The sequence below is a fragment of the Ornithorhynchus anatinus genome, chromosome 3 (genome assembly GCF_004115215.2).
Source record: "Ornithorhynchus anatinus isolate Pmale09 chromosome 3, mOrnAna1.pri.v4, whole genome shotgun sequence".
Taxonomy (NCBI): domain Eukaryota; kingdom Metazoa; phylum Chordata; class Mammalia; order Monotremata; family Ornithorhynchidae; genus Ornithorhynchus; species Ornithorhynchus anatinus.
Window position 1 is genome coordinate 26,915,531 of NC_041730.1, and position 13,652 is coordinate 26,929,182.

Consider the following 13,652-nt stretch of genomic DNA (forward strand, 5'->3'; position numbering starts at 1 on the left):
AAATACTATCGATTGACAGATTAGGTTGGTGTTAGAGGAGCAAAGTGAGCAGGTTGGGTCGTAGTAGAAGTCTGGAGATTTAAGGTAGGAAGGGAGAGCCTTGAAGCTGATGAAAAATGTTTGTGTTTAGGACAGAGATGGATGGGCAACCTTTGGAGATTTTGATAAGTGGGGAGATGGGATTGAAGGTATTTCTTAGAAAAATAATTCTGGAGGCAGATTGATATATGGGCTGGAGAGGAGAGAGGAGGCAGAGTAGTCAGTGAGAAGGCCTATGGTTAGATCATCATGGAAGCATTTTGGATGGAGAGGAAAGTGTACATTTTAGAGATCAATATCACAGTGAAGATAGAACCAGTAAGACTGTGATAAATTGGATAATAAGAGAGGTGAGTCAAGCGTAATACCATAATGTCCAAAGTTATGGACATGTGAGTCAGGGAGGATAGTGGTATTTTCAACAGTGATCGGAAAGTCAATGGGGTGGCAGGATGGGAAGATGAGGTGTTCTGTTTGGTTATTTTTTTAATGATATTTGTTAAATTCTTATTATGTGCCAGGCACTGTAATAAGTGCTGGTGTAGATAAAAGCTAATCAAGTTTTATACAATCTCTGTCCCACATAGGACTCACAGTCTTAATCTCTATTTTCAAATGAGGTGTCTGAGGCATAGAGAAGTTAAGTGACTGGCCCAACATCACACAGCAGACAGGTGAAGATGGGATTAGAAACCAGGTCCTCTGACTCTCAGGCCCATGCTCATTCATTCATTCATTCAATAGTATTTATTGAGCACTTACTCTGTGCAGAGCACTGTACTAGGCGCTTGGAATGTACAAGGTCGGCAACAGATAGAGACAGTCCCTGCCGTTTGACGGGCTTACAGTCTAATCGGGGGAGACAGGCAGACAAGAACAATGGCAATAAATAGAGTCAAAGGGAAGAACATCTCATAAAAACAATGGCAAATAAATAGAATAAGGGTGATGTACATCTCATTAAACAAAATAAACAAAATAAATAGGGTGATAAAGATATGTACAGTCGAGCGGACGAGTACAGTGCTGAGGGGGTGGGAGGGGAGAGGGGGAGGAGGAGAGAGAATAGGGGAGAGATGAGGGTTTAGCTGTGGAGAGGTGAAGGGGGGGTAGAGGGAACAGAGGGACAAAGGGGGGAGCTCAGTCTGGGAAGGCCTCTTGGAGGAGGTGAGTTTTAAGTAGGGATTTGAAGAGGGGAAGAGAATTCCACTAGCCCACACTGAGGTGTCCATGGACAACCAAAGAGAGAATGAAATGTGAGACAGCCGAGAAGGAGAAAGGTTCAGGATAGAAGAGGTATTTGGGGAATCATCGGTGGAAAGGGGGTAGTTGGAGGAATGGGAGCAAATAAGTTCTCCAAGAGAATGAATGTAGATGGAGAATAGAAGATGCCCAGAATTGAACCTGTGGTGAAACAAATCTTGGCATTTAACTCCTGATAGGATTCATAAATATCCTAAAGATTAACTCTGTTAAATTCAGTATCTTCTTTTTTTGTGGTATGAGTTAAGTGCTTACTATGTGTTAAATACTTGTCTCAGCACTGCACTAAATTCTAGTTAATTAGGTCAGACACAGCCCCTGCCCTGCGTGGGGCTTACAGTCTAAGTAGGAGGGAGAACAGATGTCCCCATTTTGCAGTTGAGGAAACTGAGGCACAGAGAAGTTAAATGACTCATCTCAGGTCACCCAGCAAGCAATTGACATCTTTTTCTCCTACAATATTTGTAGACTGAGCACAACCTACCAACAAAGCCTGTGGCTGCTTCCCTACTGACCTCTTCAGAAACCATCCATCCTAATAGAATGTTTACTAACTCATGATTTTTGCATCCACTTGCTATAAAGTTTTAATCTGGTTTTATGACAATAAAACATTGTCATGCAGCATTTATCCTCTATTAAAGAGGGAGCTCCTAATTGGAAGAGTTTTTAGGAATTCAGATTCAAGACTTTGTGGGAGAGACTAGAAAATGGTTTCTGGGTTAATAAGAGATGGGGATGAGTTCTATCAATCAGTATTAATTGAGACTTTACTATGTGCAAGTTCTCTAATAAAAGCTTGAGACAGAACAGTATAAAAGAGTTTGTGAACATGTTCCCAGTTCACAAGAACTTCAGTTCTTTCTCTTTCTTCTCAAAGGACCTTGTTTAAATAGCATTCTAAAAGAAGAAAATTGTGAACTACATAAGATTAAAGATTTGGATATATGTTTCTTGTGCAAACACTATATACTATAGTGTATTTGTTTGAAAATTTAGCTTATATCCCTTCTCAACAGAATAGTTTTAAAAGTTGACTAACCTATTTTTGTGCAGTGTTTTATGAACCTCAGTATAAAGTTATTCTACAAGTGCAAATATTGAATTACCACTTAAAATTAGTTGCTGTGCTAGAGAAAATTATCTTGTCCTAGCTAAATTATTTTTTTTTGTTTCAGTTCCTATAATTTGATGAATCTTGCTTCCAGGTCTTTTCCAATGCTGAGCAGCTTGCAGAAAGCACAGCTCTGTTTTTGGTCATTTCATTGTTTGTTCAGTACAACTCACATCTGTTCTTCAATATTACCACTGCTGAGAGAAACCTTTCTACTGTTCATAATCCCTGAATTATTTTTGTATTTCCTTTTACTGTTATCCATTTGCCTTTGGAGTTGTTTCATAATTATTTTTGTGATTACTTTTGTGATTTGGCAGCCCATTTTAACTGACCTATTCTAAAACAGATAGAACACATAGCAGAGGGGAGAACAGACGGTATTATGAATGCAGTAGTTGAACAGTAGCGTCTATGGCTTCTTTCCAAGATGAATTTCATCCCTGTCATTCGCCTCCAAGTGCTCATAGGGGACATCTGTATATCTGTTTATCACTTATTTATTTAGTTATTCAATTGCTTTTGTTTTTAACATTTGTATCTATAATCTTTGTATTTCATCTATTGTATGTCTGTTGATTCGTATTCACTTGTCTCTCTAAATGGATTAAAGCTCCTCGAGGGTAAGGATGTCTTTTACTTCCATTATACATTTCTAGAGTGCTCTGCACACAGCAGATGCTCAGTAAATGTTGCTGCTGATGAAGTCTGTGTGGAGGTAAAACAAAGCTAATTTGAAAGAAAATTTCAAATGCATATGTTTAATAGGTTGCCTAAAGCCACCTCATTAATCAGCTAGTGATAGGAGCACTCTTCTTGCAGTTCAGCACAAGTGGGTTGAGATCATGCAGGCAATTGTGTTTTTGGAAGGGATCATGTCCTTGGGCTTGGCCTGACTTAATATCTGTTTGAGAGCTCCTGCCCAAGGAGCCTGAGGACTGCTCTCTGAATCTCATACTGCTGTCAATGTTCTGGGGTTCTTTTTCCATACCTTCCATCAGTATGAGAGCCAAGTGGTTGAACAAAGCTGATTTGGGTAAAAGCATAAATACTTTCTGAATATGTTCATATCGGAGTTCCTGAGGTGTTTGCTGAGAGTAGATTACTGTTCTATGGCTTCAGAAATATTGATATGGAAGATTAAATTGCTTCTGTAAGCTCATTTTACATTAACATGGGTGCTAATTCTGCTCTGTTGTATACTCTCAAACATTTAGTACAGTGTTCTGCACGTAGTAAGCACAAAATAAATACCATTGATTGATTGGTGAGTCGATTCTGATAAAGGAGAGATTTTCGGTTAGGACATTTCTTTCAAATATAATAATATAAATATTTTTCATTTGTGGGGCAATCCTTCTTAACTGAAAGTCAGTTAATCAATACTATTTATTGAGCCCTTACTCTGTGAAGAGTACAGAGCACTATACTAAACACTTGGGAGAATCCAAAGGAGTTAGTAGACATGATCCCTTCCCTCAAGGAGTTAATAGTCCATCAGAAGAGATGGATACTTGAAATAATTTACAGATAGGGGACAATAATGGAGTTTAAATAGAGAGAGGAAGGTGTATGTAAATTCATAGGGGTTGAGGACTCAAGTATACAGGTGACACAGTAGTGAGGAACCAAATAGGGTGAGGAGATGGGTTGGCATTAGAGGAGCTAAGAGTGCAGGCTGACTGAGGGAGCTGATTGATTAATTGGCTTAAAGCCTGAGTGAGGAGGTCCTAAATATCCTAAAAAATAGCTTTTCTTAGTGTAACATTGTTAAAACATATCTAACCTATGCAGTCGTGGTAGATGTGTGGTGAGAGATAATAGCCTCCTTTCTCTTTCCTCTTCTATTTCCAATGCCTTTTTTTTTCCACTCTCCCTCAAAAGCCAAGAAAGAGTAACCAGATAAAACAAACTCCTAGAACTATTTCAGTTTCCTTACTTTCCTATCCTAACATATCCTCATCTGAGAATTTATTAGGCTGATTTTTCACCCTATTCTCCTTCATTTTGGTTTGGTGTATATGTGGTTTAGAGTGAGTGGGCAATGCAGCACTTAATAAGAGCAAATAGGGAACAATAGCATATATTTTGGTGGCATTAGCCACGTAACTAGAGAGAGCATCCAGAGCAAGAACCCAGCTGGCTCTGAGTAATATTCAATCACCTCTTTGCTTTAAATTTTCCTTCATTTTAAAAGATGTGAAACCCGCTAGACAAAAGGTATGTAACATATAATAATATAGGGAAATAGTTCACACAAATGGTGCAGGGAAAGGTATGAGTTCATGTAATGCCTCCAAGGTCTGGGAAAAAATTTCTCATGCCTCAGAAGAGCAGTATCTATAAGGAGATCGAAGTCTACTTTTTTTCCCAATTAATTAGAATAAAGCTTTGGCCCACATTTGGACTGAAGAAAAGCATTTCCACAAATAAAGTACTAAGAACTGACTGAATTATAAAGGCGCAAATGCCAGGGGAAGGAATAGTGAGCAGATTTATAGAGATAGAACAAATAGCTCTTTATTTCTTTCTTCACTTAAAGACATTCAAATTTTAAAAACCCACATACCCCAAATTAGTACAGAATAAGAAAGCCATTTTCGGGTTGCTAGGCAGCGACTACTGGAGGAAGAAAAAGCTATAAAAATTGAAGTCGGGTAGGTTATCATGTGTCATCACTCTGTTGTCTTCTGGAGGATAAGGAAATGCAGGATTTCTTTAATATGAAAGCACGGTTTTGAAGGTGTCCTTCAATATGTGATTTAAGTTTCTGTCTTCAGCATTGTTTATACACTCCCAACATTCACTCTCTTTCTCTTTTTCTTGTAACAACAATACTTTTCATTTACATTATTCCCCATCATCTCCATTTAAGTTCTAGCTCAAAATGCTGTAATCTTAGGCCATGAAATAGGATCTTCAGATTTTGGTAATACTGAATAATAGGGGCATTGGAAAGATGGCTTCTCATCATTTTCTGACTATATCTGCACAAACTAGCTATATTTTCTTAAGTAATTTTTCTGTACAAACCACCAATTTGGGAGCAAATATCATATTGGTAAGCATAATGGTAAGTGCCAAGCTAAAGTTAGTGGAGATGACACATTGAAGACAAGATGAGTGTTTTTATAACCATATTCTCTTAGTTCAACTCTCCCACATGTCCCAGGAACTCGGATGTTAGCATAACCCCCTAACAGACAGACTTTTAAAGGGTTTTTTTTCATATCTTCTTACCAAATCTTACTGATTCCTTAGGGCTCTTTAGTGTACTACCTAAAATCTAAACATGTTGACAGTCAGTAAGAAGGCAGCTCAGGACTGCTAGGATTCCTTGGGTAGCAGCTGTCAGTCAAATGAATGCCCAAGCCAGTTTGCAAACACAAGAATGTAATTTTATAGAAAACATGCACTGTTTTGACTTCAACTTAACACTTCAGCTATTACATGCAGATTTGTAACAGAAAGTTTTACAATCAAATCAAGTTTCCTTTTCATTAATCTACTGTCATGTCAGATATCAGAGTGCTGCAGAGATGCATATGGGGTGTATCAAAGCTTTTTTCAGCTTGTTGAGTGAATTAAGTCAGCTCTGTATAGTCTTGGTTTCTGAATTGCCTAGTGTCACTGAGTGATTTTTTTTTTCCTCACTGATCTTTAATAGCGGCCCATTTAAGAAAAATGTCTTGAATTTGTTCTCAGATATAGTGGCAAATTAAGTCCGTCTATTCTGGGCACTGCATTTCAGAGATTGTATCCTGATGAGGGCAAAGATGATGTGAAAGTTTTTTTTTAAAATTTAGAATAACTGAACCGTTCATACATGAGGTAGTCTCTTTATAGCATACATTTTAAAACATTAACTACATGATGAATTACATACCAAATACTGAGTTTTGAGATTATGAATCAATGGAATAGTGAACATTTCTTCCTACTCTGTTGCCGTAGGAGTGGTAAAAATTTTGTTGCTATTTCTGTAAGGGAAAAAAAGAAGAAAAATTTAATTGCCTTATTTTCTTTTGAGGATCTAGTTTTTAGAAAAAAAATGCAGGTCATTATTTATGTTCCCAGATTTCATATACCCACTCCTTTACTTCCCCTTATTTATAATGAGAGTTTAAAATGATCAAAATTATTTTGCATCTTCAGCGGCCTTGATGGTACATTCTGGTTTTTGGTACATTCCTATGTTAACATTGAGTAATATATATATATATATATACACACATATACATATAACAACAATATAATATGAGATATTTTATGTACATATATTTATATGAACCTGTTATTAATCATTATCATTATATTATTATATCATATATTGATTGATATAGTCAAATTGTTTAATGCTTTATATATATTATATATGTATGTATTTGATAAGAACTTACTCTGTGCCTGGAGTACTGTGTGCCTGTACTCCAGTACAAAGCACTGGAGTAGTAACAAGCTAATCAGTTTGGATATTCTCCCTGTCCCACGTGGGGCTCACAGTCTACAACCCCATTTTACAGAGGAGGCAACTGAGGCCCAGAGAAGTCAAGTGACTTGCCCAAGGTTACATAGCACACAAGTGGCAGAGCTAGGATTAGAACCCAGATCCCTCTGACTCCCAGGCCTGTGTGCTTCCCTCTAAGCCATGTTGCTTCTCATATATAAATGTAACCTATAGTTATTGATATTTTCTCAAAATTCAGTTTTCTCGATCCTTGGATAGATTATTCTATTTCAATCATCCAGAATGGATCACTTCTCAGAATTCCTTGTAAAACACTGATGATTTATTCCCTCATCTATTGAGTGATTACAGTTTTTAACAATGGAAGAACAGAAAATTGGACCGAAGTGAAAGCCAACAATATGTAAGCATGGAAAACTTGAGTACAAGAAAGGAACTGCACAGGGGGAAAAAAAAAGATTTTAAGAAAGAAAAAACAGAATTAGAGATTACTTCCAATTTATGGTGGGCAGTTTTAGTGAGTGTTCATGGAACCATTGAATTATTGTTTTTTTTCCAACCATGATGAAAACAGGATTGACATGCTTGATAGTAAACTTTATACTTAGAAGTTTTTACAGAATACTTTTTTTTTCTTGTTGAGCATTTTGAATGATGAAATTTGATTCATAAAAGGTGGAATCCTTGATCTGTAGTTCAAATCTGCATTGTTAATACCCATTAATTTGACTTTTAGGCTTCTTCTATGATGAAGGGGAATTCTGTAATCCAGAGGATTTCTCTTGCCCATTTCTTGATCACTTAGTTCAGTGCTCTGTATCCAGTAACCACTCAAACATACTATCAAACATGCTTTCATACCCTCAACCTAAAAAACAAAACAAAACAAAATTACCTTTACCCCATAGCTCTCTCCAGTTATCACCCCACATCCCTCCTAACCATTCCTCTCCAAACCACTTGAGAGTTGTTTATATCCATCATCTCTATTTCCTCTCCTCTAATTCTATCCTTGTTTCCCTTGAATCTGATTTCTGCTTCCTTTGTTCCACAGCAGCAGTCCTCTTTAAGGTAGAAGAAGCAGCATGGACTAGTGGAAAGAGCATGAGCCTGGGTATCAGAAAACATGAGTTCTAATCCCAACTCTGCCAATTGCTTTCAGTGTGACCACAGGCAATTTACTTAACTTCTCTGGAGCTCAGTTTCTTCAATTGTTAAATGGGGATCCAATGCCCGTTCTCCCTCCTGCTTAGAATGTGAGTCCCATGTGGGAGAGAGATTTTGTCTGACCTAATTAACTTGAACCTACCGCAATGCTTAGAAAAATGTTTGCCACATAGTAAGCACTTAACAGATACCATTATAAAAAAACCCCAAAACCTAATGACTTTTCAACAAGTCTGATGGACTTTATCTTAATCTTCCTAGACTTGACATCTCAGCTGCCTTTAACACAGTAGACCACCTCCTTCTCCTTGAAACTTTCTCCAACCTTGTCTTCACTGACACTGTCCTCTCTTGGTTCTTCTATCTCTCTGACCATTCCTTTTCAGTCTATTTGAAGGCTCCTTCTCTGCCTCCCACCCTCTGACACTGGGAGCAGTGGTCCCTGAAAGCTCATATGAAATTCACTTTTGCTACAATTTGTGACTTTTCTATTAATGCTCTAGGCAAGTCCCATGGGCTTATTTCTTCCATCTGTTTACTGCTGAGTTAGAGACTTTCATGGATAGTTACAGTAACAAGAACTAAGAATGTCTGAGATTGAGCCATGCTCTGAAATTTTGTATTTCGAAACCCCTGAAATTATGGGAAGCATTTGGGATAATAATGTTGGCATTTGTTAAGCACGTCCTATATGAAAAGCACTGTTCTAAGCTCTGGGGAGGATGCAAGGTGATCAGGTTATCCCACGTGGGGCTCACAATCTTCATCCCCATTTTACAGATGAGGTATCTGAGGTCCAGAGAAGTGAAGTGACTTGCCCAAAGTCACACAGCTGACAAGTGGCCGATCCGAGATTTGAACCCATGATCTCTGATTCCCCAGCCTGGGCTTTTTCCACTGAGCCACGCTGCTTTGTTCAGAACACTAATGAAAATGATAGTAATAATAGTAATAGCTGTGGTATTTGTCAAGCTCTTACTATGTATGCCAGGCACTGAACTCAACACTGGAGTAGATACAATGTAATGAGGTTGGACACAGTCCACATAGAGCTCACAGTCTTAATCCCCATTTTACAGATGGGATAACGAGGCACAGAGAAGTAAATTGACTCACCCAAGGTCAAATAGCAGACAAGTGGCAGAGTAGGGATTAGAATCCAGGTCCTTCTGACTACCAGGCACGGGCTCTATCCACTAGGCCATGCTGCTTCTCCACTAGCTAGTTCTGCTCCCTAAGACTGGCATGTGAAGTTTGGAAAAATGTCAAATGCCCCAGACTTCCCTAGGATAGGGATCTCTCTGAATCTGTGCATTTCACAAACACTTTTAGTTAGAAATAGTTCACTCAGATAAGGATTTCAATAGCAGTAGTTGCCCAGCACAGTATTAAGTAAGCTATATTTATTCATTCCTTCAATAGTGTTTATTGAGTGCTTACTATGTGCAGAGCATTCTACTAAGCGCTTGGAATGCACAATTTGGCAACAGAGACAATCCCTGCCCAATAATGGGCTCACAGTCTAAATGGGGGAGACAGACAGCAAAGCAAAACAGAATAAAACGAAACATCATCAAGATAAATAGAATCATGGAAATATGCACATCATTAACAAAATAAATAGGGTAATAATATATACTAATATGCACAGTGCTGAGGGGAGGGGAAGGGGGAAGAGCAGATGGGAGAGGTGGGAATGGGGAGGGAAGGAGGAGCAGAGAGAAAGGGGGGCTCAGTCTGGGAAGGCCTCCTGGAGGAGGTGAGCTCTCAGAGGGCTTTGAAGAGGGGACGAGAGTTAGTTTGGCAGATGTGAGGAGGGAGGGCATTCCAGGACACTAGTAGGACGTGGGCCAGGGTTCGATGGCAGGACAGGCACGAACAGGGGACCATGAGGAGGTGAGAGGCAGAGGAGCGGAGTGTACAGGGTGGGCAGTAGAAAGAGAGAAGAGGGGTGAGGAAGGAAGGGGCAGTGTGATGGAGAACTTTGAAGCCAAGAATGAGGAGTTTTTATTTCATATGAAGGCTGATTGGCAACCACAAGAGGTTTTTGAGGATGGGAGTGACATGCCCAGAGTGTTTCTGTAGGAAGATGATCCGGTCAGCGGAATGAAGAATAGACTGGAGTGGGGAGAGACAGGAGGAAGGGAGATCAAAAGGGAGGCTAACACAATAATCCAGTCGGGATATTATGAGAGCTTGTATCAGCATGGTAGCAGTTTGGATGGAGAGGAAAGGGCTGATCTTGGTGATATTACTAACAACTACCCATCCTTGATCTGGCTCTTGTTCCTAACTTACACCCAAAGGGGCAGTTACCACATGAGACCCACTGATTGATTTTTTATAAGCATTGTCTCCGTGAGTAAACCACCACAAGTCTTCCCTGATTGTGCACTATGTAGATCCAAGACCATAGCGGTACACCTCAGCTTTATACTCCCATTTCTCAAAGACCCAAGGCAGACGCTCCCATTTTTTTCCTTTGTGAAGAACTGTGCCCCTAAGATGGCTCCAGACTTTCTTGCCCATTTTTGTAGCATCCTTCTCACCCAAGTCCTGATAGTCCATAGTTGGCTTTGCTCCAATTGATGTCAGTAAGTGAGAAATGACTTTCTATTTAAATGAGCTTTCCCTGTGGAAGAGGTATGGAAAAGTGATCAGTCTCAATGCTTTAGAAACTTTTGGGTGTCTGTCCTCTTTCTGTGTGGGCTTTTTATAAAGGCCATTTCATCTACCAAGAATTTGAGCTTTAGTAATCACACAGTACTCATTCCATTTGCCTTATATTTTTCACCCCTTTGTAGTCACTACATTCAGTATTATATCACTTGGGATTTGTAAGGGTAAACTAAAAGAATGTGGTTGCATTTTCAATATGCTGTTTATTGTAAATGTCATCTTTTGGTGTCAAGCAGTGTGGGATAATAATAGCCTTTAAGGTCACTCTCTGCAGAGTAAGTTGTGAGGCTTAATTAAAATCGTAAAATTTTTCATTATCTTGATATGAAGGACCCTAGGTAGGTACAAAGAAATGCTCTTTTGGTAGTCTTAAACTAATCCATATTGAGCTAACAGGACCTTAATTATATGAGTGTAAATTAAATTGTATGCGTAGCCCATACAAAATATTTGACAAACTCAGGATTTAAACAAGAATCGGGATATTATAGTTTGGAAAGGAAAGGTTTAGGATGTTTGTAACTGAATTTGAGCCCTCCAAAAGTTACCATAATATTAAAGATGCCATGTATTTCTACAGCACTAATGAGTGTAAAACAGGAATAAATGGTTTAGAATAAGTCTTTATTCTGGAAATAACTTCATTGTTTATATAAGTAATTTTTTCCCCAAGTGAGACTCTGAAAAAATGAAAATACCTTAATACCACCTTCTTGTTGATTAAGCCTGGGTCAACAGCTACAAATGAGAAACTTTATATTCTCATAATGGAATTTTATTTATTTGAGCTTGAACACTATGTACCTAGTAAACTAAATTAGAGATGAGGAAAAGTGAATCATTCAATAAAAATTGTAATAATATTAGTATTAATAAGCAGCATGGCTTAGTGGAAAAAGCCCAGGTTTGGGACTCAGAGGTAGCCGGTTCTAACCCCAGATCTGCCACTTTCAGCTGTGTGACTTTGGGCAAATCACTTCACTTCTCTGTGCCTGTTCCCTCATCTGTAAAATGCAGATGAAGACTGTGAGTCCCATGTGGAACAACCTGATTACCGTCTATCTACCCCGGTGCTTATAACAGGGCTTGCCACACAGTAAGCGCTTAACAAATACCAACATTATTATTATTATAAATAACCATTATTAAATTATTTATGAAAAAGCCAAGCTGCTGTGAGGAAAAAAAATTGACAGGTGGTTCCTTTAAATTCTCAGTACTTCATTTCTTGAAAGGTAAGCGTTAACTTGAGAAAGTGAAAGAGGGGATAAATTAGGGAATGCAGGTATTGATTTACAGAAATTAAGTGTTACTTAAGGGGTATGTGAAGCTGGGAAGGGATTAAAGCCGCAACTAGTGAAATATAAACATTTTAAGGAGAGAGGAAGGTACTTGGCATCAATGCAATAGAATAAGAATTGAAATGAATAAAGAGACTATTTAGGTTGAATGAATGATGAGCATCTATGTTTATCATATCATAAAAGCTTTCCCAAGGGAAATATTTGGGAACTTTCAATATAAATCTGTTTAAAATTGAATAAACACAGTTGAAGGTATAAGTTTTTAAATATTGCAACTGGCTCTGGTCTAAATTTTTTTCATCAAAATATTTGTTTTGATACATTGATTCAAAGGTACTTTTTGAGATGAAAATATGATGATTTACTGCTAGTGAATTCTACCTGATCAGGTGCATGGAGAAGGCATGATAATCAGTCACGTTTATGCATTGAACTTAATTTTAATACCTCTACAGTCCTTAGGCCTGGAAGAGACCACAAACTATTATTATTATTTGTCCTTCCTCACCTACTGACATCAATTGGAACAAAGCCAATTACAGTACTTGGACCCCAATATATCAATGATTCTCTCAGTAGGCTACAGGGTATGTGGTCACTCATCATGCAGCCTTTTTTAATGGCATATGCTAAAGCACTCACTATATGCCAGGCACTGTACTAAACACTGAAGGAGATACAAGCTAATCAATGTGGACACAGTCTATATCCACGAGAGATTCTCAATCTTAATTCCCATTTTACAGGTGAGGAAACTGAAGCACAAAGAAGTGACTTTCCCACGATCACACAGCAGACCACTTGGAGTGATATCATCTAATTGGCTTTCTCAGATTTCTAATGTCAAAATATTATCACAAGCATGGAAGCCCACCAACACCAAAAACAAAAGTGTTTGCTGCATTATGTGTAAGTCAGATGAATGATAACAAGATATTCAAGGAGATGTTGAGTGATGAGCCGAAGCAAAGGGGCCTATAAACAGAAACAGAGCAATTTTAAAGTCTCAGGGAAGCAAAACTTAATTCAATTTGCATACCTGTGGAAAGCTGTGAGCTGGTGAGAGGTAGATATAATCTCCTGTCAAGAATAGCTGACAAGAATCTGTCCTGAGACTTCAGGGTCAAAATCTGGTGTGGAGGAAAAGATTATAATGCTAGTGGCTTGCACTCAAAATTTTTTAACATTGCCAGTCATGTTCCCACCAGAGCAAGAGCACAGTAAGCATGAAAAGCCTGGTGTAGTGGAAAGAAATTGTTCTGGGAGTCCAAGGATCTGGATTCTAATCTCATCTCTGTCAGTTGCCTCCTGTGCAACCATGGGAGAGTCACTTAATTTAGCTGTTCCTCTCTTTCCTCATCTGTAAAATGGGGATTTAGACCTCTTCTCCCTCGTACTTAGACCCATGTGGGGCAGTAGTGTCCAATCTGACATATTTGTATCTGACCCTGTGCTTTTCTAAGCTATCTAAGCTTTTCTGTGCTTGACACCTAATAAGCACTTAACAAAGTCCATAATTATTATTAGGCAGGCAGGTGTTCAGCATATTGTGAATTGCATGTGCGGTCTTCACCAAATTCAGTCAGATACAGGAAAAATCAGGATGAGAACCCAGGTC

The 13,652-nt window shown here is 38.5% G+C and overlaps 1 protein-coding gene across 7 annotated transcripts in view; it reads left to right on the forward strand.

The window, feature by feature from the left end:
* LRRC4C (leucine rich repeat containing 4C) overlaps window positions 1–13,652 on the forward strand; it is a 979,945-nt gene that overhangs the window by 900,284 nt on the left and 66,009 nt on the right. Inside the window, exon 1 of one of the 7 annotated variants that reach the window (XM_007658867.4) lies at window positions 12,798–12,943. The exons of the other annotated variants lie outside the window; for them this stretch is intronic. The gene's annotated coding sequence lies outside the window, so the exon portion shown is untranslated. Of the gene's footprint in view, window positions 1–12,797; window positions 12,944–13,652 lie in introns of those variants that run through there. 7 annotated transcript variants of the gene reach the window in all.